We start from the raw sequence: 23,463 nt of genomic DNA on the forward strand, positions 1-23,463 counted from the left end.
GCACCCAGCTCCTAACTGCTCCAGCCCCAGCTCCAACTCCACTCTGCCTCAGCACTGATGCTGCTCTTGTTCCAGCCCCCTGGGCTGCTTTTTCTGGCCCCTCTGGCTCTTGTTGCTGCAGATCTCCTCCCAGCACAGGTCTGCTCTCTGAGCTGCTTCTGTGCCTCTGCTCCCAGCACAGACTTGCTCCCTGGGCTGCTTCTCTGGCTGGCACGGCCCCGCTCCCCAGCTCGGCCCCAATCATAGAATATCAGAGTTGGAAGGGACCTCAGGAGGTCATCTAGTCCAACCCCCTGCTCAAATCAGGACCAATCCCCAGACAGATTTTTGCCCCAGATCCCTAAATGGCCCCCTCAGGGATTGAACGCTCAACCCTGGGTTTAGCAGGCCAATGCTCAAACCACTGAACTATCCCTCCCCCCTCAATCTGTGACCCAGGCAGCTCCAGCTCACATGGAGGATGGGACCACCCTGGCCTCCTGACTCCCTCATTAGCCTGCCCATGCCCTGCCAATCAGGCTGACCTAGAGTATTGGCCTCTCCCCATTGCCCCTGGGGATTGTGAGTCTCAGGGTCCTGATTTCCCATTGCCCCCCCCCCTTCTTTTTTGGCACGGGGAACGCCCCCCCCCCCCCCCCCCCCCCCCCCACACACACACACTGAGTTTTAGTAAGGGGACAAAAGTCCCCTTACATTCATCTCTGCCTCTCCGCCCCTATTTCCTCCCACCCCATCTGATTCTTCTCCCTGACTCCATCTTTCTACTCTGCTGAGCTCCAACAAGTCCCCTGAGCATTTACTAATTCCTCAGTCGCAAAGAGTATCCCTGACCCACCCTCCGGCAGACCCCTTACCTTTAGTGCTATTCTGTTGATGGACTCTAAGGTCTGGCACTATTTTTACTGAGCTCAAAGGCTTCCCCAGGTTAGAAGGGGTCCAGAATGCCAAATTGCCCCCACCTTTGATCCCACAGAAGCCCTGGAATTTGTTAGATTGGAAGTCAGCAGCCAGCCCAGCAAAGAATGCCAGACATTCTGAGAACCTGAGATATATTTCATCAAAGGTAGAAGCCTGTTAGAGATTAGTGAGAGAGAAACACATCTAAATAATTTAGAACCTAATAAAAGGTTTAGGTTTGGTTCTGTTCAAGATGGGGGAGAAGGCTCCGATTTTATTTATTCCAAGGTGGTTATGCACATCCATTGTATATATATTATTTAATAATATGCTATTTATAAACTAATGATACCATTAAGTAATTCAGTATAAAGTTAATAAGGAAGTGGCTATGTCTGCTCTGAAATGTTTACTCTTAACTCCGGTTTAAATTCTATCATGTAAAGTTTTTGTGAACTTCAAGTCTGACCTCTACAGGTAGGTAACTGAAATGTGATCAAAAGATACTGTACCTAAGTTGTACAAAGATTTTATTAGACACTGCATAAGGCCAGTCTTCCAGCCTTAATACACAAACCACCAACGAGGTTTAAATATGTAAGGTTTTATTTTTAAAAACACTAATATGTGCATTTGGTTCAAACAAATTCAGTTTTACGAAAGGCATATACTGAACAATAATCAAATAGCACCATTTTATACTTAGATTTATTTCGGTTTCCCCTCTCCACCACCACCCGCAAACATGGCATGATCTTTCATAGCTATAGAAGAATATGTTATTTTCCAATTGATAACATAAATTTGAGTTTTTCAAAACTTACGTTTTTAAAAGTCCTGTTCGGTGCCACCTTTTTCTAATCATAACCAACTATTCTAACAAACTATCCTTTGTCCAGTGATTGAGTCCCCTCTGTTCCCACAAACCTACAGCACGTTGCCATAGTTACTCTGCATGTCTATTTACCACACAAGTGATCAAAGAAAGCAGACAACACACACACACACACACACAAACCTTGCCAGACTTCCTACCGGGTAATGTCCAGCCACTAATTAACTGATACACTCTCAGCCCACAGATTCCATATACTTGTTTTCTTTATTATATATGGCACACAAAAACAGAAGTCTAGAATGAGAATTTATCTCTGAGAAAAGACAGCCCCTGAAAAAAATAAAATAAAAAAAAAAAGAGATGGCATGGAACTCTAAGCAGCACTTCCTAAAGCAAGTCTTATGATTACAATATTTCAGGACAAGGATATAGATTTCTTAGCAAGGAATAAATTAAGAATTAAAAAGGTGCACTAAAGAAAGTAGGAAATAGAAACCACATGCTAAAAAGCTAAACATCTGTACGGAAGAGGGATGATTTTATGTTTTACATGTGTTATCGACTAAAATTCTATTCAGCATGTATGCACTCTATGAATCATATACTATAAAAGCTATATGACTACAGCTATGATAAATAAGAACTGAAATGGCCTCTGTGCCTTACAGATTTTATCTTCACTTTTAATTAGGTTCATAATGATCCATTAGCAAATTGCATGTCTTATAGGACCCTTTTATAGGACTGTGGGCCCAGTCCTGCCCTGATCAAAGTCAATAGGAATAGTGCCGTTGACTTGAGTGGAAAATAAAGCCCTAAATCTGCCTTCACAGAATTCCTATGTGCTGCATTATGGTGTTAGTATGTTTGAGGATATTATTTGTTGTGAGCAAAAATAGTTTGAAAATGGGTTTGAATATTAAAAATTAATTGATTACCTAGTTTCTATTAAATCCATTTGGGGAACCTAAAACAGATACCACACTGCCCTCTCCAGTTTTAAAGTAAATACCAAGAATACAGACAAGCGAACTGCACCCAGCCACAGTGGCCTCAATAAATCTTGGACCGCTGACACATCTGTGTTCTTATCTAAACTTCTGATCTTTGAGAGTTCTTACTCTTTTGATCTCTTTTCCCAAGTGGTGAGCTGGTCAGAGTTTTAGTAGATGGAAATTTCAATATCCATAGTGAAGCTGAAGTTTTGTTTCCTGGTACAGTATATATTTGGCTGGCATGTTAGACCCTCTTAAGAAACTACACAGTTCCACTTCCTAGGGACATATTTTTGACTAGAAGCCTGAAATTTCCCAGCTTCAGAATTACCAAGGTGCTTTCAAAGATGTGGTGTACAAAGCTGTTGTATGGAAACTTCACAATTTCATTATAGAGGTTTCAGTCGAGTTATTATTTATATCAGACAGAACAGAGACAGTCACAGCCCTTGCTAAGGTTTTAAATTACCTCCTAATAAAAGGCTACTTCTTTTTACCTGTCTCATTTATGAATCTCAGCACAGCATTCCGTACAACCAACCAATGATGTCCCACTAGGGACTGTTGGCCTGGCACGATTGTAAAACAGGTTGAATCCTATCAGCCCAACAGGCAGCATATTACATTTCTATGAGTAATTTCTGCTCTTCAGCTAGGGTAGTTAGCTGCATTGCACTATTTTGAACCTATGCACTATTGTTCAGCATCTGTATGCTGCCTGTGGGCCAGATCATTCATCAGCACAGTGTATTTCATTTCAATGCGATGACACACAGATTTGTTTGATAGTTAACCCTGCAAATCCAAACTATACTATGATTATGACAACAAATTGGCTGGCAGATAGAAAAGGCACATTTTTTCCTGAGTACTCATTCTCTTCAGAAATTTTCAAATAAAATCAGAAGTGATTCCTAACCATCTCATGCCTCCAATTTCATGGCACTTCAGTTCCTGAATATTTTGCTTTCTTATTTTGTACTGTCCTTTGGTCATCACATTTGGAGGCTTATCAACATCTCCAATCACCATTTTAAAGATGCAAAGAGGCTGTTTGATCTCTGTCAACATATGCATGATTAGTCCCTTCAACTCTAGACTATTAGGTCACTGGCTTTTGTTCAGCAAGAACTAGTAGTAAACTAGAGAAAACAGATTTTTCTCTGCCAAACTGAAATATTTCACACACAAACACCACTGAAATCCAGTGGCAACTTCAGAATTGTGCATGTGGTATAAGTAAGGTCAACCAAGCTGGGAAAGCTTACACAAAAATGTGTCTCTAAACCCACAGGGGCAGATCTTCACCTGCTGTGAAGCTCCATTATGAAGCTATGACAATTTATACCAGGCAAAGGTCTGCCCTATTGGATCTGGTTCTTCTCTCATATACAGAGGGAAAAACCAGGAGTAACTCCATTAAAATTAATGGGGCTGCAGCAATGTAAAGCTACTGTGAGGGGAGAATCAGGCCCATATTCTCAACTTCATGGATGCAACTTCCCAGGAGATACTGCTGCCACAGAGGAAGTGGAAAGAGGAGGAGTTCTGTTGGAGGGAGGTGGGTATTATATAATGAGTCAAACATATTCTAATGCTAAATCTGTCCCTCCTCTTTTCTGTTTATTGGGGAGTCCCTGAAGAACTTTAGTGCTTTTTATTTTCTCACTAACTCCCACTCCCCTTTTTCCTCTTCTCCTCTCCTGGTTTCTTCTTATTATTTATTCACACACACAAATACACACTTTACAACCATCTGCTTCAAATAGAAGCATCCCAGATAGGCAGCATTCATCTGTTTGTAGCAATGTTTGTTTTGTATTCTTATGCTCTGACATATCCCAACTTTCTTCTGATCCTCTTTGACACCTCCCTTTACTAAGGTTCTTTTTTGTGGTGACAATGCATTCTGCTGATCACATAGATAAAGGACTAATTGAACCCAAGCAATGCAGTAAGTAAACTTTAGTTTCCATTTGCACTCCACTGTGACAAGAATTCCCCTCCTCCCCCCAACAATCTTTAAAAAGGTAAAAAGCAGGTTTTTGCCCACTCGCAAAAACTGCTTTTCCTCCACATATGGCAAAATGGTCTAAAATACATGAGTGCTTCCATCTTGTTTTCAAAAAGTGGTTGGAAAAAAAAACAAAAACAAATGCTCCATTTCCACTGCAGGTGCAAACTCTACTCCTGCTTCTACCCTCCTTTCCCCTCTACCCCCGCCATGCCCCAAGTCCTACTGATTTCAGAAAGCTGCCTGAATAGACTATGACTCTCACAAAGAAACAAGAACATTTTTCTCACAGCCTGACTTTCATACAGTGGCTATTCGTAAAACAAAGTATTGATTTTAAGATGTTGATTTGCCAGGGTCTTTAATTCAGAGCCGAGCTCTGCTTTAAGGCTGAGATTTACATCTGCCAGTGCTCTGTACTCTCTGTGTTCTAACTGCATATTTTAATTGCAAAACTACAAACAGTGTAGTATCAAATTGTTATCCCGTTGTGACCTTCAAGTTTGAGAATAAGCAAACAGCTGTTTTTGTCCATTCATGTGGATAGCAAGCTTTTAAAAAAGTAAGCGTATTTGAAAAATCATTGGTTTTCTAGGCTCTTTTATGCAATGTTACAGTACTACTTTTGAAAACGGCTTGAGACTATTAAATTTTTCAGTTGCTTTAAAATATAAGTATTGGCAATTTGTGTGTGAGTTGCTGTGCATGTTTAATAAATCACTCCCACACACCTCTACAGTTTAAACAACACATTCTTATTCTACATGTCAAACAAGGTTGTGAGAAAGTCTACACAATATATTTAACCCAGGGCAAATTGGAATTGATTTACATATCCTACAAACAGCTTTCATGCCATTTACAAAATTGAAACAAACAATGAATTGCATGACATCACTTACGAGCAATAAGATCAAACTGAAAGATCAGACTGGTTAATTTGTATTTATTTATAAAGGATCTTCAGGCTAAAAATCTAAAGGTTTCTGCAAATGCTATCTAGTCCAACAAAGCAAATATTTACAGACCAACCCAACTTTTCCCCCCTTTGCTCCCTCCTTTATAGATCTCTAAATGCTTTGCAGCATGTTCCTTACCTGCCTCATGTTTAGAATTCCATTATCCATCCAGCAGGAAACAATCTGAATTCAAATTTACAATGTAATTTCAAAGTAAAAACAAAAATCCATCAGCAGTTTCCATATAAACAAGCTGCTAAGTTTCTCTCTCTCATTTTCCTTTCTTTTTTGCTGTGGGGACTCTTCCTAAGACAATGTCAAGTTTTGCAACCTTTCCTCTAGCCTATTAAAAGTCAGGCGTAGGGAGGCAACTGTCTGCCTTGCTCTTATTTCAAATCACGGCTCAGATATGTAGTAGTTGGCTGAATTAGGCCATGAAATAGCCTCACCAATCAGCAGAAAGGGGAGGGAGGTATAACACAGAGAGACTGCCTACATGAGGATTAGGAAAGCTTTCAAGGATTTAAAAGACTGAAAGCAGCTGGAAACAGTGTCTAAGGCTACAAAGAGGGAAGTCAATTTGTGGTATAAGAGATTATTTCCATTCTTATCTTACTGCTCTGGGTCTGCTCAAAGTTTAACAGGCTCCTGAGATTAAAAAACACACACACACTTGAAATGTAAATAGCCAGTAAAAACTACCCAAATATTGGAGAGATGCCCAAATACTTAACCAAAAAACTGTAAGGTGTAGTAACACCCATTCTATTTAGAACCACATATGTCACTAGCAATTTAAGAAACATTTGTTTTTGAAGTCCTACCAGATTACAATATATAAAACATAAGAAGTAAAGAGGGAAAAACATGCTATATCTAATTTACATATATACCAAATATATATGTGCCCTGAGGAACAGAAACATATGAACATGTGCAAACAAAGCTATAGAAATTACAAAATGTTCTGTGATAAATCCTCATTTGTCTCACTAGTAAATGTATAACCCTCTCCATAACATTTTACTTTAATTTTTCTCTTTAGGAAGGGTGATTCCTGCCTTCCCTGGGGTGGGGGTGGGGTGGGGGGAATCATTCTTGCATACAGGTTCCAGACCTAAGGTAGTATTGTACCCTACTTTGAATTTCAAGAAAATATCCAGATTATAAAATACAACTGGTGGAGCTTTTTTGCTTTGTCCAATAGGACCTGTTTTTAGTTGCACAGCACGCATAATCTGTCCCTTAATGGCTTTCTTTTAAAATGGAGCTGTGTGTAACATGTGGCTGCTGCTTGACTTGCACCATTTTTAAGCCAAGAAAAGGGGCAGATCTACAGAATTATACACTCACACCACCTCCTCAAGTCTCTAACCCTCTCACCTCCCCCCCTTGCCTCTCCCCCCCCCCTCTTTCCCAGCCTCAAACTTAAGATCAGTTTAGAAGCTTGCTAGTTCCTCTGTTCCACTCTAAATGGAAATCTGTCTTTTGATCTCAAGGGACAATCAGGCAAATCTGATGTCTGAAGAAAAGCCCCATGGTCATGGATTTGCTATAGCAATGGCTGTTTCTATCAAGGCAAGAAGTAGTCACTACCCAGAAAATTCCTTTCAGCTCCAGGAATCTTTTGCACTGAGCTGCAGCATGTGTCACAGTGATGTGTTGCCAATAGTTCAATAAAGGGGTTCTTAAAATGTGTTTTCTTTTGGCCTGTGATAAGCTCCGTGTACCAAGGCTGTGTATGTTATAGAAATGGGAGTGAAGGATTGGAGAATCTATTTCTTTGTTTTGCTATTTAAAAGCTTTTTCTCATATACACACAGCTGAGAAAGGAAGTAATACCATACTGGACCAGATGCTCTGCTGCAGTCAAAGAACACACTGCACAGCTCAGGGTGGAAGGAGGAGGGGAAAGGTGGCTTTAAGATACCTTTCCACTCTCTTGACCCTGGCCTGGCTGTACACAGGTATGGTCCTCACACTTCAGTTAAAGAGTTCAGGCTGCTCTCACTTTCAGCCCTAACGGGCCAACATGGCTGTCGTGAATAAAGGCATAAGGAAAACCCCAACCATGATATCTACACTGGGCCAGAGGGGATGACTTAGTGATCCTGGGGCCAGCTACAGAGGCTTTAGGGACTCTTTCCACTGCTGGAGCAGCTCTAAGTGGCTGCAGGGTAGAGTGGTGCATTAAGTGCACTTTGAAATAAATGTTTATAGATTGTTCCTGAAAAATATCTACATCCCTAGCTTAGGGTTCAGATTATGTAATTTGAAATGTGTATATATATGGTATGTGAAGACCTTTTACTGTAGATAAACCTAGGAGAATCCTCCCTGGGAACATTTTTGGAAGATACCTGATACTTGGGCCCAGACTTTCAAAGGTATTTAGGCATTGCTGCACTCAGCATTGCAATGTCTAACTGATTATGGAGCGTAAGTATAATTTTCCAAAGGGATTTAGTCACGGAGGAGCCAAAACTCCCATTGACAGTCAATGGGATTTAGGCTCCTAAAGGCCTAGATTGTCTCATTTTCAAAAGTTATCTCCTAAATCAGGTAGGCATTGCAAGGCTGAACACCGCAACACCTAAATACTTTTAAAAACATGGACTTTGGTTTAATATGATGCATTCTAAAAGAAAAAAAAATGCTCTTCTGAAGTAATTTGAGCCCCAGAGATAAGTCTGCTGTGGCAAAGGTGATTTAGCAGTAGCCAGAGAGAGGCAAAATTTACCAAAGGCTGGGGAATCACCCTACACTCTCTTCAATTTGGAGTCAGAGTTTTAACAAGGGAGTCCTAAGAGCCACCTCCAGCATTTCAGTGGGGCTCTCACATAACAACAGATGCAGTAGAAACTCCTATGTTGAAAGAATGAGGAAAGGTGAAGAAGGTTTCTAGAAATTTGCATCTGTTAAAATGCCACACACAGTGACTGGCAATCCATATATTTTCTCACAAGATATAGGTTTTATCTTCATGACTAGTCAGCGGATTATGGCATCAAAAATTGATATGGCCCTATTTGCTGAAAACCAATACCTGTATGGTGTTACTAAGGAATCATTCCAAAGAGATAAGGATGCATGTTGTGGGGAAACATTTTTACTCAGGTAATCTAAATATCTCACCTGGTCAGCATTTTATCACCTGTTCAATTAACTTTTCACATTCAAGGAGTGTGGTTTGTGATTAGTCCGTAACTGTCAATACACAGTGCAATCACCTGGGAGGGTGGATTTTGAAAACTTGGCTGTTCTGACATTCTGCACTCACATAAGGGGGCTGGAAAGGTTCCTATTCCAAGTCTCCCGCAAGACAGAAGATAAAGAGAGATGGACCTGACATAAAATCTTGGCTCTGGACACCCTGAAACTCTGGACAATGTTGAAAAGATCAGGGTTTGGGTCCAGATTTCAATTTACTTTGCCGCTAGGCCCCTAACCCTAAGGATAAAACAATATGACTGAGAGGTTGAGGAAGTGTCATTACCATGTGGATCGGTGAAAGGGCAATGTCATTCCCTGCCCCTCCTGAAGGACTATTTTGCTTCCATCTCTGGAATAGAGGGGACAGACAGTAATTTTACCGGCTTCAGGGAAGAGAAAGAAGATTCCACTGCTGGAGGAAGAAACATTTAAAATCCAGGCCCTATTGCCTCTGCAGATGACATGAGGCTGCTGCAAGGAGGAGGAGAAGGCTCGATAGCTTGGTTCCTCCGGCATGGTAGAAGTGCTTTCTCATACCTTCTCACTAAGCAGCACAGGGGAAGAGGTGTCTCTCTGAATATGCAAGCTCGGCTGGGAGCCTGACATTTTTCCGAAGATGATTGTGAAGATGTCTCTTTGAAAGAAAAATGATTACAAGTGTACTAACCTACTCATGGATTGACATTTTTAAAGCTGTCTTCACCAACAGTAAGGGCTGGAGAGTCACTTTTTAGTCTATAATCAGGTGGACTAGCATTGACAACATTCAATAGACCTCTCCCCAAAGTTATTATATACGTAGGACCAGAAACATCAGTCCCTAATAATGAAACATATTTGCACTGCATCTTGGTAAAAACAGACTATGTATTATTTTTCATTGGGACAAATCCCATTTTTGGCAAACTCCAATTGATTTCAATAGGACTGGGAGGGTAGGCCAATGAGAATTAGTGTATTGGACAAATTTGAAGTTTTTATAACAAGACTTGTAAAGTTCTGAGGGGAGGGGAAATAGGTTGAAACGGTGTTGGTTTTTCACTTCATAAAAATTGTTCTAAGTCTCAGTCCTCAAAATGGCTTATCCAGTTAACTCTGCCCTAATTAACCTCATACTTTCCAAAACAAATTATCAGAGCAAAGACTTCCTGCATGAGAAATAGTTTGCACTTATAGTGGAAACACTGTCTTACCTATTGAGTCACTAGCTAATCCATAATTATTGACGTCAGCTATGACGTTAAGCTCTGGAAACAACGTACAGTCTATAAATTAATCTCACATCTTCTCAGTTTCCTTCCTTAACTATTCTGTTGTGACTCTTTTTGGTACCCAATGTACAGGCCAAGGTCATACATTTGGGCCTTGGCAAGTTGAGAGCTACTGTACAGCAGTAAGAGCAGGCTTGTTGAGGCAGTTACTTTTCTGTGACAATAGACGAATCAGCTTTGATTACTGTGATCTGACAGAGGCTATTTCTGTGTTGACAGATTGAAAGTTATATACTTTGAATGGAAGGGAGCACATTGTTACCTTATATAATCAAACTAATTTGTTTGCCAAATGTCACATGAAAAAAATCTGATTCAGCCACGCGTTTGTGTGTGACCATATTTTTATCTTTTGGGGGCATGCCTAATACTTCACATAAAGTATCTGGTCTATGACAGCTTATTATGTTTCCCAATGCATACGATTTGATCCAAACTCGGGTCCAATTTTCCAGTACTCCAGGTGGATTTGAACTGGTTGAGCAGGTGCAAAGCTGCTCTATAGCTGGCTTCCTCAGACACTGAACAATTGTTCTGGCATAGAACAGTTCTCAGTTGGCACAGAGCTGCTACCTGCTAGTGACATAGGGTGTGGGACCAGGGCAATGCAGATGGAACCAAGGCCTCTTTACACCCATCTGATCTCCAACTGCCATAATGGCCCCTTTGGGCCAAGGGAAGTGAATATACATTAAAATAACCTAGCCAGCCCCAAGATAAGGGCACACACTGTCCCCATCCTGAGCTGTGCCAGATACAGCCAGGCCTGACCCCAGGATCTGGTCCTACATCAGAATGGAGTAATAGAGTTGCACCAGCTATGCTGACACCAGGTATGAATTTGGCCCAACACATGTTTAAAAACAAAACAAAACAAACAAAAAAAAGCCAAGCTTGAAAAAGGACTGTTAAGCCAGATGCTATAAACAATAATCATCATCATCATCTCAAGATGTGAAGTCTATCACAAACAGATTGCCTTTGATTTTAGATATAAATAATTTAGGGTAATAAAGACCCATTATTTTTCACAAATGAGTAATCATCTAATCCTTCACATTTCAGGCAGACCGAGCTAATTTTCACACCCAAACTAACGTGGTTGCAATTCTCCACAAGTAGCTTTTATATGCCCTTTCCTCAGTGATTTTTAAACCAACATCCGAAGGAAGATTGGGATGTCCAGAATACAAAATACTCTCTTTAATTCTCAAGTGGCAACAACAAAAACAGAATATATAAATAACCTCCAAAAGAAACATAATAAAATATTTGAACTAAAAGCTTGTAGGGAGCCAAAAATATCCCAAGAACATGGCGTTGATAAGAAAAATGCATAGAGTTTTAAAAGTATAAATATTAAAGTTGACCTGAAAATACAGAGGGAGGGAATCACCCTCCCAAAACTGTGCAGAATTCCATTCTTATATTTCATTGAATTTTTCCAGCAACCACTAATAAATATAGAAATAAATCATATGGGTCAAATCCTTCACTGGTTTAATCAACATAGTTCTACTGAAATCAATGAAACTATGTTAATTAACACAAGCTGTTATATAGTTATATAGTTAAATGTGCAAAAATTTTCCAAAATATTTCCAAAATGAGAAGATAAAAAATTACTGATGGAGTCTAATATCTTTAAGTATGAAGACACTCCAGATTAGACATTTCCACTGTGGCTCGGAGCTTTTTCTCATGATGCTCTAATATGGGACTGTGTATTATGGAAACTAGGAATTTAAATATGGAGCCAGCAGGTTCCCCATTATGTTAGAGATGCAGGGACAGCTCTATGTTTTTTTGCCTCCCCAAGCACGGCAGTCAGGCTGCCTTCGGCGGCATGCCTGCGGGAGGTCCGCTGGTCACGCGGATTCGGCGGCGTTTCTGCGGGTGATCTGCCGGTCCCGCGCCTTCAGCGTACCCACCGCCAAATTGCCGCTGGACCAGCGGACCTCCTGCAGGCATGCCGCCAAAGGCCGCCTGACTCCCGCCCTCACAGGGACCAGCACGCCGCCCCCCGCGGCTTGCCGCCCCAGGCACGCGCTTGCTGCGCTGGTGCCTGGAGCCGCCCCTGTAGAGATGCGTCCATTGTTTGGGTCAGAGAGGGAAGACCACTTAAAAAAATCATCAACTAATCACAGTTACTCAGTATAGCAGAGAGGTAACTACCACCCACTTTTCAGGTGTACCAGCAGAGGTTTCTAGAATGTCCCAGGGGAGACTTCCTAGGCTCCAAGGGCAGGGGGCCAGGCCACTCCATAGGAAAGGTTATTTAGGAGAAGGCATTGGAAAGCTGACACCTGTCCAGACACAGATGAGTGTGACTAGAGCACATTGAATTCTAAAAATCCTCAGCTAGCAGAATGGTCCCTAGAGGACCATTACTACCAATGGAAATTACAGCATCCCTCAGGCTGCTCTAATGACTTCAGGGGCTGAACTGGCCTCTGAGTAGCTCAAGGACTGCCCTAGAGAAGTAGGGAAGAGGACTTTGAGTGAACTTCTTCCCCAATCTTCTCCCAGGTCCTGCACCAAGCACAGCTCAGACAGACTGAAGGATCTCATCCAAAATATTACAGAGCAGGGTTTTGAGGGGATGGGGGTTGCTTTAAAAAAGTGGTAAAAGAATATTAGACTGTATTTGCGCTAATGGACAAAATTAACTACACATTTTGATTAAAATATTTTAGCAAAAGAAAATGTTTGCAGCATTTCATTTCACTGCCTCTGTGCTTCAAGACAGATACTTGATCGCCGAACTGCACATTGCAACTCATGTGCATTAAATTAGCTACAGGAAGACTGATATTATATTCCAAAATGAGACTGAAATATCGTAAATTTAAAAAAAAGCAGACTACAAAAGTCTAACACATACCAAGATCTACATGCATGCAGAATTTAATGTAAATCACAATTAATTTACTCTGGTGTTTGCATATTTATATCAGTTTTTAAGACTAATTGGTTAAAACCTTATTTCTACTAAATATATACAGAAAAATAGATAAATAAGTAGCGCACTGATTACTTTTCTCTCTTAATAGTCAAGCCCCTGTGAAGCCTACATGAACATAAGAAGCAAAACATGTCAAAGAAAAGAGATGGAATTAATTTTTTATTACCCTTATCCATGTTAAAGAGTACCTTATTCCAGAGTAGTCCTATTGAATGCTTGCAAAATAAGGTATTACTCAACATGGTAAAGGTAGCAGGATCAAGCCCCTAATAAATAATGCTAAACCAGTACGGATTCAGAAGCAAAGCTTAAGGGATATATTATATCGATGGCCACACATTAAGTCATAGTTTGCAATAAAAATACTTTACCAAGTGCAACCCTGCTCCCCCACAACATACACTCAAATAAATACTCTCAGACAAAGAATATGATGATTAAGAGCCTCCAGCCAGAGTTTTAATGAAATTTTAAATAAAACCTGTGGGATAAATTGTTAAATTGAAATAAGCTACCAAACTCTAACCTAGCCTACAAGGCCCTGTGGTCCCACAGCACTTTGTAGGACCCTGTGTCTACTTGGTAAAGCCAAATTCTCATCTGTTCAAAATGCCATAACCTCCATGCCAACTAAGTTCACCCTTCTATGCAAATCTTTCCTTTCCAAATGAAGATTACTTCCGCTAGCCCCAGTACCCTGCCATGGATTTACCAAAGCAAGTAAAAAAGTCCTCATAAGCCAAGCCATTCTGTCACTGAAAGAAATTGTTTTCCTGACCTCAAATACAGCAGTCAGTCAGACCTAATGCAATGCTGTGCAAACCCTGATGCAACAGTGGGACACTCTACACCCTGTGATAGCCAAAGGACCTCAACTATCCCGTTCACTGGGAGAATGAAAGTTCCTCTGTGGAGCTGAGAAAAATCAGAGTTTCTGACCTGTGAGAAACTCTTATATTTCAACATTTGTTTTTGACCCAAATTGTGACAAAAAGTTGAAAGTTCTGAAAAGTTTCAATTAAAAAATGGTGAAATGTTTCATTTTGAGTCAGTTCAACATTAAACTGCATTTCCCTGTGGGGACACATTGCCTCATAGGAGTTGTAGATCAGGAGAATGATGCGCCCCCAAGCGCTGGGCTCCCTCACCAGACTAAATCTCCCATGACTTACCCACAGCCACATGATGCCCATGATATACCACACTGCTCGATCAAAAGGGAGAGTGCATTGCATTAGGGGAGATGTGCTCCAGTCAGGTTGAGAATGCAGGCAGCAGGAACTACCACTCCCAGGAGGCAAATCTCTACAATAGGGAAATGCAGTTTAATGTTGTAATGAAACATTTCAGGTCAATTCAAAATTCAGAATTTTTTTATTCATGTTCAATCAACCCAAAACAAAATTCTTTTGTTTAGATTTCCAACTGGAAAATTGAAAAATTTTGGCACAATCAAAAATTTCCTGTGGAAACTGCGTTTTACATCAAAAAAAATTATTCCAATGGAAAATTCCTGACCAGCTCTGTTCCTCTGCCAGCAGCCTGCCATGGGAGATGAGACTCTGCACCAAGCAACTGAAACATTATATTCCCCTTCTCAAAAATGCATCTCTGTTAGGTTACAAACCTGCTAATTGTATGACACTACTAGGATCTAAGAGGGAATGTCCCACCCTGAAGCCCATTAAGAACTCATAGCGAAATGTGGAGGCAGATATTGAAGGACTGTGTCATGGTTCAGACACAGGATTCAGACTCAGGAGCTGTGAACTGGACCTAGATTTCCTACCACAGACTTCTTGTGTGACATTGGCCAAGTCATTTAATATCTCTCTGCCTCAGTTCCTAATCTGTGAAATGGGGATAATTACACTTCTCTAAGAATGTTGTGAGGATAAATCTATAAATACTAAAAAGGTGCGCAAGATATTGTAGTAATCAGGGCCATATAAGCCTCTAGACAGATAGGAGCAGAGGGAGGAATGGGAGAATTTGATCTATATGGGAAAGGAGAGGCCTGGCAAGAACAGCCCCCTGCAGAATGGGGCTGCATCTTCCAATCCCTTAATATAGCTGTAGTGAGAAAGACAATATGAATCAAACAGTTAATGCAATGAATAGACTATTTGAGGTGTGATTAAAAATACACTTCAGTTCCCCCCTTAGAATCAAAACGGCTGACGTCTTTTTACTTCAATTAAAAAATAAGGATCCTTTCTCCCCCCACCCCCACCCCCTACACACAGTTGGGCTAAACATTTAGCCAAATAGGTAAACCTGTCAATATGATTTTTGTGTGTCATATTAGCATGATCAAGTTGGTGCAAAAATACAGTGGACCAAAATCCTGAAGTCCTTAGATTTTGCTCGTCAATGAGAGATTACCTGAATAAATGCCTCAGGATCTGGCTTGAATAAATTTCTGATGTTTTTAATTGTCAGGACAGCACCTCAGATTCCCCATCAAAGTAGGGTTGTCAATTTTGGTTGGACATATTCCTGGAGGTTTCATCACATTACATATTTTTTAATTAAAGATTCATCTTTAATTCCTGGAGACTCCAGGACAATCCTGGAGGGTTGGCAACCCTACATCAAATCCAGTCCCATACAGCTACAGTACCTCTGACTTTGCTTCAGTTACTGTCATCTGTGACTCTCTGGGCTGATTACCCAATATGTGTTTTAGGGAAACCCAGCAGAAAGCATTCTTGTTCTTGCTTTGTAGAAGAGGAAAAACAGAAGCCATAGATGAAAACAGAAAGGGCCTTAAGGATTTAATGAAGTAATCCACAAAGACATGGACAGATGTCTCTAAACATTAGTCATACACTATTATGAGTAAGAAAGAAACAATTTCAGTCTTCCCTATCACATGAATGCTGTTTTTCTTCTTGTCAGTAGCATTGTTTAGTACTTAAAATTATTTATATACATGCCAGCTAAGTAAGGAATGAGTTGAAACATTACACTTTTAAGTCGTCTGACAGTGAGCAGCGCCCTGCGAGGAGTGAGTTGGTCTGTTCAGTTCTTACCCTTCTATCTATGCCAGGGAGCCCTCTTTTTAACCTTTAAACTGTTTTCAGATGGTTTTTTATGAGCCACCATACCTCATTTCTTTTAATTACAGACATAGTATAGGCTTACCACTTCCCAAAAGAATTTTTACTTTATTTAGGACACATTTCCAGATGTGTTTCCTCCGTAGGCTTCTCTTTTTTGTTAAACGCTGCTGGTACTAAAAGATAATGGCTAAAAAGATAATGTACTTCCCTAGGTTTCTGGCAAAGCTGTTTTACATTCAGATTCTCTGATTGTTTTCTTTTTCATTTTATAAGACACACCCATAAAAAAAGAGTGAACTACTGATTTGTGAAACTATGATATTTTTATGTGAAGTGCCATTATTTTTGTGCCATTCCAGTAAGTTAAAATTCTGAAGGCTGATACAGGTAGTGCTTGTGCAGTATGAAGGCAAGCACAGAAACAAAGGCTATATCAGTGTGTTTCATTTATGCTTCTCTTTCTTCCCCAGTTTATTCAATCAGCTTCTGACATTTCAGTATCCAAAGTCACAAAAACTGACAGGTGTGTTACACCCTTCATGACTGCTTGTGTTTCTTTGCTGGAACACCCAGAGGTTCAAATTCCTGCGTACACTGCACTCCCGTCAGGTACCATCACTAGTCACCAACAGCAGTAAAAGTGAAGCACAGAAATACCTGCTACATTATGTTTCACCATGGGGGTAGTTTAGCATATGCCCTGTATGCCACTGCATGCAATTTTTAATGCTTGTGACCACCCTTTCTCTCAAATACAGTCACATTTTTTAATTCCTTCCTCAACAGGATTTTTTTTTTGTATTACTACTCTCTCTCTCTCCATAACTATAACTAAATTGTATGGGCCTAATTCTCATTTATATAAATGCCCCTTTCCACCCACTCAGCTGGCATAAAGCAGTGATCCTGTTGGCCCTGGTCCTGCATACCTCTCCCATTGACTTGTGGGCAATGAGATGTCTACTTTATGAGATTACGGTCTGGGAGCTTTGTACCGTGTGGCATAGACCTAAACTATGCACCAAGAAGTTAGTTTAACTTCTGTGCCAGGGAAGATAATGGAGCAAGTAATTAAGGAAATCATCTGCAAACACTTGGAAGGTGGTAAGGTGATAGGGAACAGCCAGCATGGATTTGTAAAGAACAAATCATGTCAAACCAATCTGATAGCTTTCTTTGATAGGATAACGAGTCTTGTGGATAAGGGAGAAGCTGTGGATGTAGTATACCTAGACTTTAGTAAGGCATTTGATACGGGCTCGCATGATATTCTTATCGATAAACTAGGCAAATACAATTTAGATGGGGCTACTATAAGGTGGGGTGCATAACTGGCTGGATAACCGTACTCAGAGAGTTGTTATTAATGGTTCCCAATCCTGCTGGAAAGGCATAACGAGTGGGGTTCCGCAGGGGTCTGTTTTGGGACCGGCTCTGTTCAATATCTTCATTAACGACTTAGATATTGGCATAGAAAGTACGCTTATTAAGTTTGCAGATGATACCAAACTGGGAGGGATTGCAACTGCTTTGGAGGACAGGGTCATAATTCAAAATGATCTGGACAAATTGGAGAAATGGTCTGAGTTAAACAGGATGAAGTTTAACAAAGACAAATGCAAAGTGCTCCAGTTAGGAAGAAAAAATCAGTTTCACACATACAGAATGGGAAGAGACTGTCTAGGAAGGAGTACGGCAGAAAAGGATCTAGGGGTTATAGTGGACCACAAGCTAAATATGAGTCAACAGTGTGATGCTGTTGCAAAAAAAGCAAACATGATTCTGGGATGTATTAACAGGTGTGTTGTGAGCAAGACACGAGAAGTCATTCTTCCGCTCTACTCTGCTCTGGTTAGGCCTCAGCTGGAGTATTGTGTCCAGTTCTGGGCACCGCATTTCAAGAAAGATGTGGAGAAATTGGAAAGGGTCCAGAGAAGAGCAACTAGAATGATTAAAGGTCTTGAGAACATGACCTATGAAGGAAGGCTGAAAGAATTGGGTTAGTTTAGTTTGGAAAAGAGAAGACTGAGAGGGGACATGATAGCAGTTTTCAGGTATCTAAAAGGGTGTCATAAGGAGGAGGGAGAAAACTTGTTCACCTTAGCCTCTAAGGATAGAACAAGAAGCAATGGGCTTAAACTGCAGCAAGGGAGGTCTAGGTTGGACATTAGAAAAAAGTTCCTAACTGTCAGGGTGGTTAAACACTGGAATAAATTGCCTAGGGAGGTTGTGGAATCTCCATCTCTGGAGATATTTAAGAGTAGGTTAGATAAATGTCTATCAGGGATGGTCTAGACAGTATTTGGTCCTGCCATGCGGGCAGGGGACTGGACTCGATGACCTCTCGAGGTCCCTTCCAGTCCTAGAATCTATGAATCTCTCGATTTATGCAGCAGAGTTGCACTGAATTGTGAAGCCATGTCCACGGATTATAAAACCATTTAGTATCATAGAATCATACCACTTATTTTACATACCTCATTCTGAATATGTAGCCCTGGTGAAAACATAAAACTATTGCATTTCACATTCAGTTAAAAGAAAAAAAAGAAGGAAACTCATATTTGGATGAAAACCTTAGAAGAAATTATTATTTCAAATGTGGCTGCTTAGCATTTGCTCAAGGGCTCCTGTGCAGCTTGGGAGCTCCACATGACAGCCACCCACCTGTGCAGTTCCTAAACTAGTGGGAAAGGAGCAGGCTGCAGTGGAAGGGGCTGAAGTATTGTCTTGTGGAATGAGCAGGGAGAGGCTGGCAGGAGCAGGCAGCTACTGTTTGAAGACCCCTGTGAGGTTTCAGAATGACACAGCAGGAGAACATGGCTGTCATGCCCATTTTCCAAACACCACAAGAGTAGACCCTCACCCCAGGGCATCTTTGAAGCTGCAAAGGAAATGGAGGTGGCTGCCATGCAGAGTCTAAAATGGTAGAAATGCCCTCTGCAGACTACACCCACACTCTCACTGGTTACTCCAGGAATACATAACACAAGTAAATGGGCAAGGGGAAGCCAGTGTTTGAATTAAAAGGCAAAAATTATAATGCAAGGTCAGGATTCTTGAGGATTTTATACACAATCTCTCCTTGTAGCTTTTTCCAATTGATACTATCAACAAAATTGTTTTAGATATTAACATGGCATTTTCATTAAGAAGACATTGCAGAGTCTGAAGCAGTTGCATAGCCCTTTATACATTGGTTACTATGGTTACTATATTCTATTAAACTGAATACTAAATAGGTGTGCAAAACCAGTGCAACTCGATTAAATGAAATATTAGTGCCCCGAATGGCATTCATTTATGCACCCTTATTATTTTTTCAAGACTCCCCCCTTTTCTTTTTAAAAAAGTAATGGGTTTCTAAAATGTTTATACTGTTAATTAAAGGAAAGGTCTGTAGACACACTGGTCCTTCAGCAAAAGTGGGCAAGTTAGGCAGCTCATTGTGTTGCCTGTTCATAATTAAATCTAAAAATGACTGCTCCATTGTACTGGGATTGTTGTGGGGTGGGGGTTATTCCACAGGATTTAATGAATCATGGAAATGTGTTTACAAGGCAACAAGCCCATTCTGCACAAAGAACTCAACATTAGCATGGCAATGGACCATATAGTTTTTAATGGCTTAAGCCCTTTGTCCTGTATTCACATGGGGCATTGTGGTTGTCCCACGTTGCTGATCCAACATTTATTTCAGTTGGGTTACTTTTTTTGCCAATGGTCCTGAAGGTGATATTTAGGAAGTTTATTGTCGGGCATGCAAATTGAGAGAAAAATGTGTTACATTAAATCATGACAGTTTAATAAGGTATTACTCACGGGTAAATGCTTTCATGCATTCCCTCCTAAGAATGGCAAGTTTAAATGAGTTACTGGAAAGACAAGATATTTGGCAATTTAACCTGAATTTTATCCTTGTCAATCTTCTTAACAATGCTACTAAACAGAAGTTTGAAAATGTTGATTTCATGCTAATTTTGCATTTTATCTGGTTTATTTAAAAAATCTGAAAAGTGAAGACATGAAAACCTTCCCTGTTTTTTTCTGATGATCCAAATATCATAACGTTTTGGAACCAGGTAAGCTGCTTTGGCCATTCACTGCCTAATCCCTAAAATGTATCAAGTTACAGATAAAAGATTAGAGCTTGGGGGGTATGTTAGGAATATGAGAGAGATATTTTAAAATTGTCTTTTAATTACTTTAATAAGTTATGAGTGAAATCCTGGCCCTGTTAAAATCAATGGTACAACTCTCATTGATTTAAATAGGACCAGGATTTCACCCATAATCTAATAATTCTTACAAGGACAAAGAAAATTATTCCTCCAAGCTATGGGCCCATCTTGCAAACACTCAAATACTTGGTAATTTTACTCATGTGAGTAGGCCCATTCAAATCAATGGGACTATGCACATGAGTAAAGTTAGGCAAATGCTAAAGTATTTGCAGTGCTGGGGTCCATATTCGCATATTGTTTCCCGAATTACTGAGAAATGGATTAATATTTAGTCTAGGGCTGCACATTTTTATAAAACTACAGGCAATAGCCCAAGAGACTGATGAAGATAATATATTGACCAGATACGAGTGCTAAATATGCACTCACATTACATATTTTAAAGCCCAGCATCTAGCCTATTTCTAGCATCAAAAATGGATATAACATTGTTCTGGCAAGGTGTTACCATGTTAACAACTAGTGTGCCTTCTGTTAAAACTATTAAAACGTGGCTTATCACTTCATAAAACCCTAAATTCACACTGCAACAACAGTAAGCACATATGGTATACATACATATGTTAAGGAAATCTGTACATAAGCATTCAGAGAATCATTTTTGTGATGTAGTTAGCAGAGGTAAATTAGTCAGGTTTGATCTTTAAGTGTGTTTTGATAGTGCCAGTGAAATCAGCAATTGTAATGCTAAGCAACAAAAGCCCTTGGTGAGGAATGCACTTCCAAACCTATGACAGATCTTCCATTTGGCAGTGCACTATTTGGTTATCATGCCATTGATCATGTTACCAGCTTCAGTTTTTAGTCACTTACTTAAAGATTTGAAAAAAGTGGATTGTAAAGTCATGAAATAAAAGTTTTTGGAGGAAACGTGTAAGTGGAGATGGCTATGAAAAATGTAGACAGAAGAAGGGAAAATGTGGAAAGTGCAAAAAAGAACACAAGAATTTGTAAATGTAAAAACTAAATTATTAAAGTTTTTAAAAATGTTAACTTCACAAAAATAAGGAAAATAAGTGAAATTAGTTGGGAGATTGCAGAAAAAAATACTTTTTCTTTGCAAAATGCTAAGGAAGAAGCTAGAGGAAAAACAAAGGGGTAAAGGATGGGACTGTCATCAGTTAGTCTGGAATTGTTGTTGTTCTTTGGTTCTTTATTGAGGTAATTAATTAATTGCTACAAAGACCAGACCTCAAAGGAATGTATTAGTTTTATAGGAGAACCCAGTTCAAAGAGATGGCAGAGCAAGACCTCTTTTGTTCTTTTTACCACTAGGACTATAATCCTCAGTGAAATGAGTATGGTGGACTCTGAGCAGCCTCTGGTGGCCAATAATAAACATCACAAGAATCCCCAGCACCCTTCATCCCTGCTGCCCAAACAACACATACGTTTGCATAACCAAAAATGATTCACAGACTTTGCTGAAGGATGGCCCAGAAATGAATTGCAAAGACTATGGGATTCCTTTCAATCTAGGCTTGAGGTCAGTTTCATGCACACAAAGATATCATAGTGATATTTCAGCTACTCAGAAGAAAAATAAAGATCTTTAGTTTCAATTACTTCTAGTTTCTTAAACTTGATAAGGAAGCACAATCACTTAAAGGAACAAATAAAACAGACAGTTCTATAAATTCTTGAAAATAATCCCACCCAATACTCTGCTATTTTAGTGAAAAACAACTTGGAATCTCAGTTTCTAAATATGTCTTCATAGGTTAAAGGAACTTATTTGTATGAGCAAACAAAGACAACAGTTTAAAATTGTAATTTTTTAAAAGTATGTTGGAATTATTAAGTAGGTACCCCACCAATGCCCACTGGGAATACTTTATATTACACAACATACTCCAACTGTACTATCACCTTGAAGTCTCTACCCTGTAATTTTTCTGTAGTTACAAGTTTAAGAGCCTGCAAGACTTTGCATGCTTCAGATTTGTGGTAAGTTTTTCCCAGCATAAAAGTGTGGCCCCTTGGGATAAAGAAATGGTGCTCGGGACCAGCTTTCTGGCTGCAAAAATATGATGAAACCCTCGAACTCTGACCAGTAAGGCACTTGTGCATTCCACATTAGCCTATAGCAACAGGATATCCTGATAGTCAGCATAAAGGGGATAAGAACAACACAGTATCAGCCTCAGATATACTTGAATTGGGAGGGTTTAAGTTGTAGATGTCCAATCATTTTGTGCATTTTAATACTTTTTCTACCTGTGTCAGATCATGATTTTCTTTTTGTTTTAATAAGAGGCATCCAGTCATGCCAACCACCAAACTTTAAGTCAAACAAAGTGAAACTTAGAGAGCACGTCAGCGTGTTCTGACATGATAGAGAAGAGCACAGCTCAATGCATTGGCAGCTACCTTCTATAGCTACTCGGTGAAGACAGGACAAGTATCATAATTATTATGCACCCCAACACTCTTTCGAAAGGCAAATAAATCCATAATGAAATGGATCATGATCCCAGTCTGAGCTCTCTCAATTTCTGCTGTTCATTTCTCCTTAGATGTATGAACAATGGCTACTGGTGAAAGGGTATTGCAGCCAGAAATTCCATTCCTATCCCTTTATGAATGATCTGGCTCATATTGTTCATGTGTTTGAACAGGCTGAATCTTTACCCTGTTCCCAGAAACGCATGTGGACCTTGAGTTAGTGCCCAAGCTCATTCTCCTCCTGAAGTCTCATTTTATTGGTAACTAAAAACACAACCACCACCACATCAACTTCAGCCTAAGCTTACTCCCTGACCTTAGCTATTCATAATATTTTCTTCCAGGACTTCCTACATCTTAACTGGAGGTGGATGACATTTTTTGGTCAAAACTTTGTTTCACTGTAAAATACAGATTTAGATTGACTCAAACGTTTCACGAATTTGTGCTGAATTCACCAAATTGTTTCATTCAACTCCCCCCGCCCAAAAAAAATCTGGAAAAAAAAAATCAGAACACTCCATGTTGACATTTTTTAAATGAAATGTTTTGATTTT

At 39.9% G+C, this 23,463-nt stretch overlaps 1 protein-coding gene across 2 annotated transcripts in view; it reads right to left on the minus strand.

Annotated features, from left to right (window-relative positions):
• LOC113406219 (E3 ubiquitin-protein ligase Midline-1) overlaps nucleotides 1–23,463 on the minus strand; it is a 354,834-nt gene that overhangs the window by 191,775 nt on the left and 139,596 nt on the right. The window contains exon 1 of one of the 2 annotated variants that reach the window (XM_026649563.1): nucleotides 5,842–5,902. The exons of the other annotated variant lie outside the window; for it this stretch is intronic. The gene's annotated coding sequence lies outside the window, so the exon portion shown is untranslated. Of the gene's footprint in view, nucleotides 1–5,841; nucleotides 5,903–23,463 lie in introns of those variants that run through there. 2 annotated transcript variants of the gene reach the window in all.

The sequence above is a fragment of the Terrapene carolina genome, unplaced genomic scaffold (assembly GCF_002925995.2).
Source record: "Terrapene carolina triunguis isolate 2854851 unplaced genomic scaffold, T_m_triunguis-2.0 Scaffold23, whole genome shotgun sequence".
NCBI classification, from domain to species: Eukaryota; Metazoa; Chordata; order Testudines; family Emydidae; genus Terrapene; species Terrapene triunguis.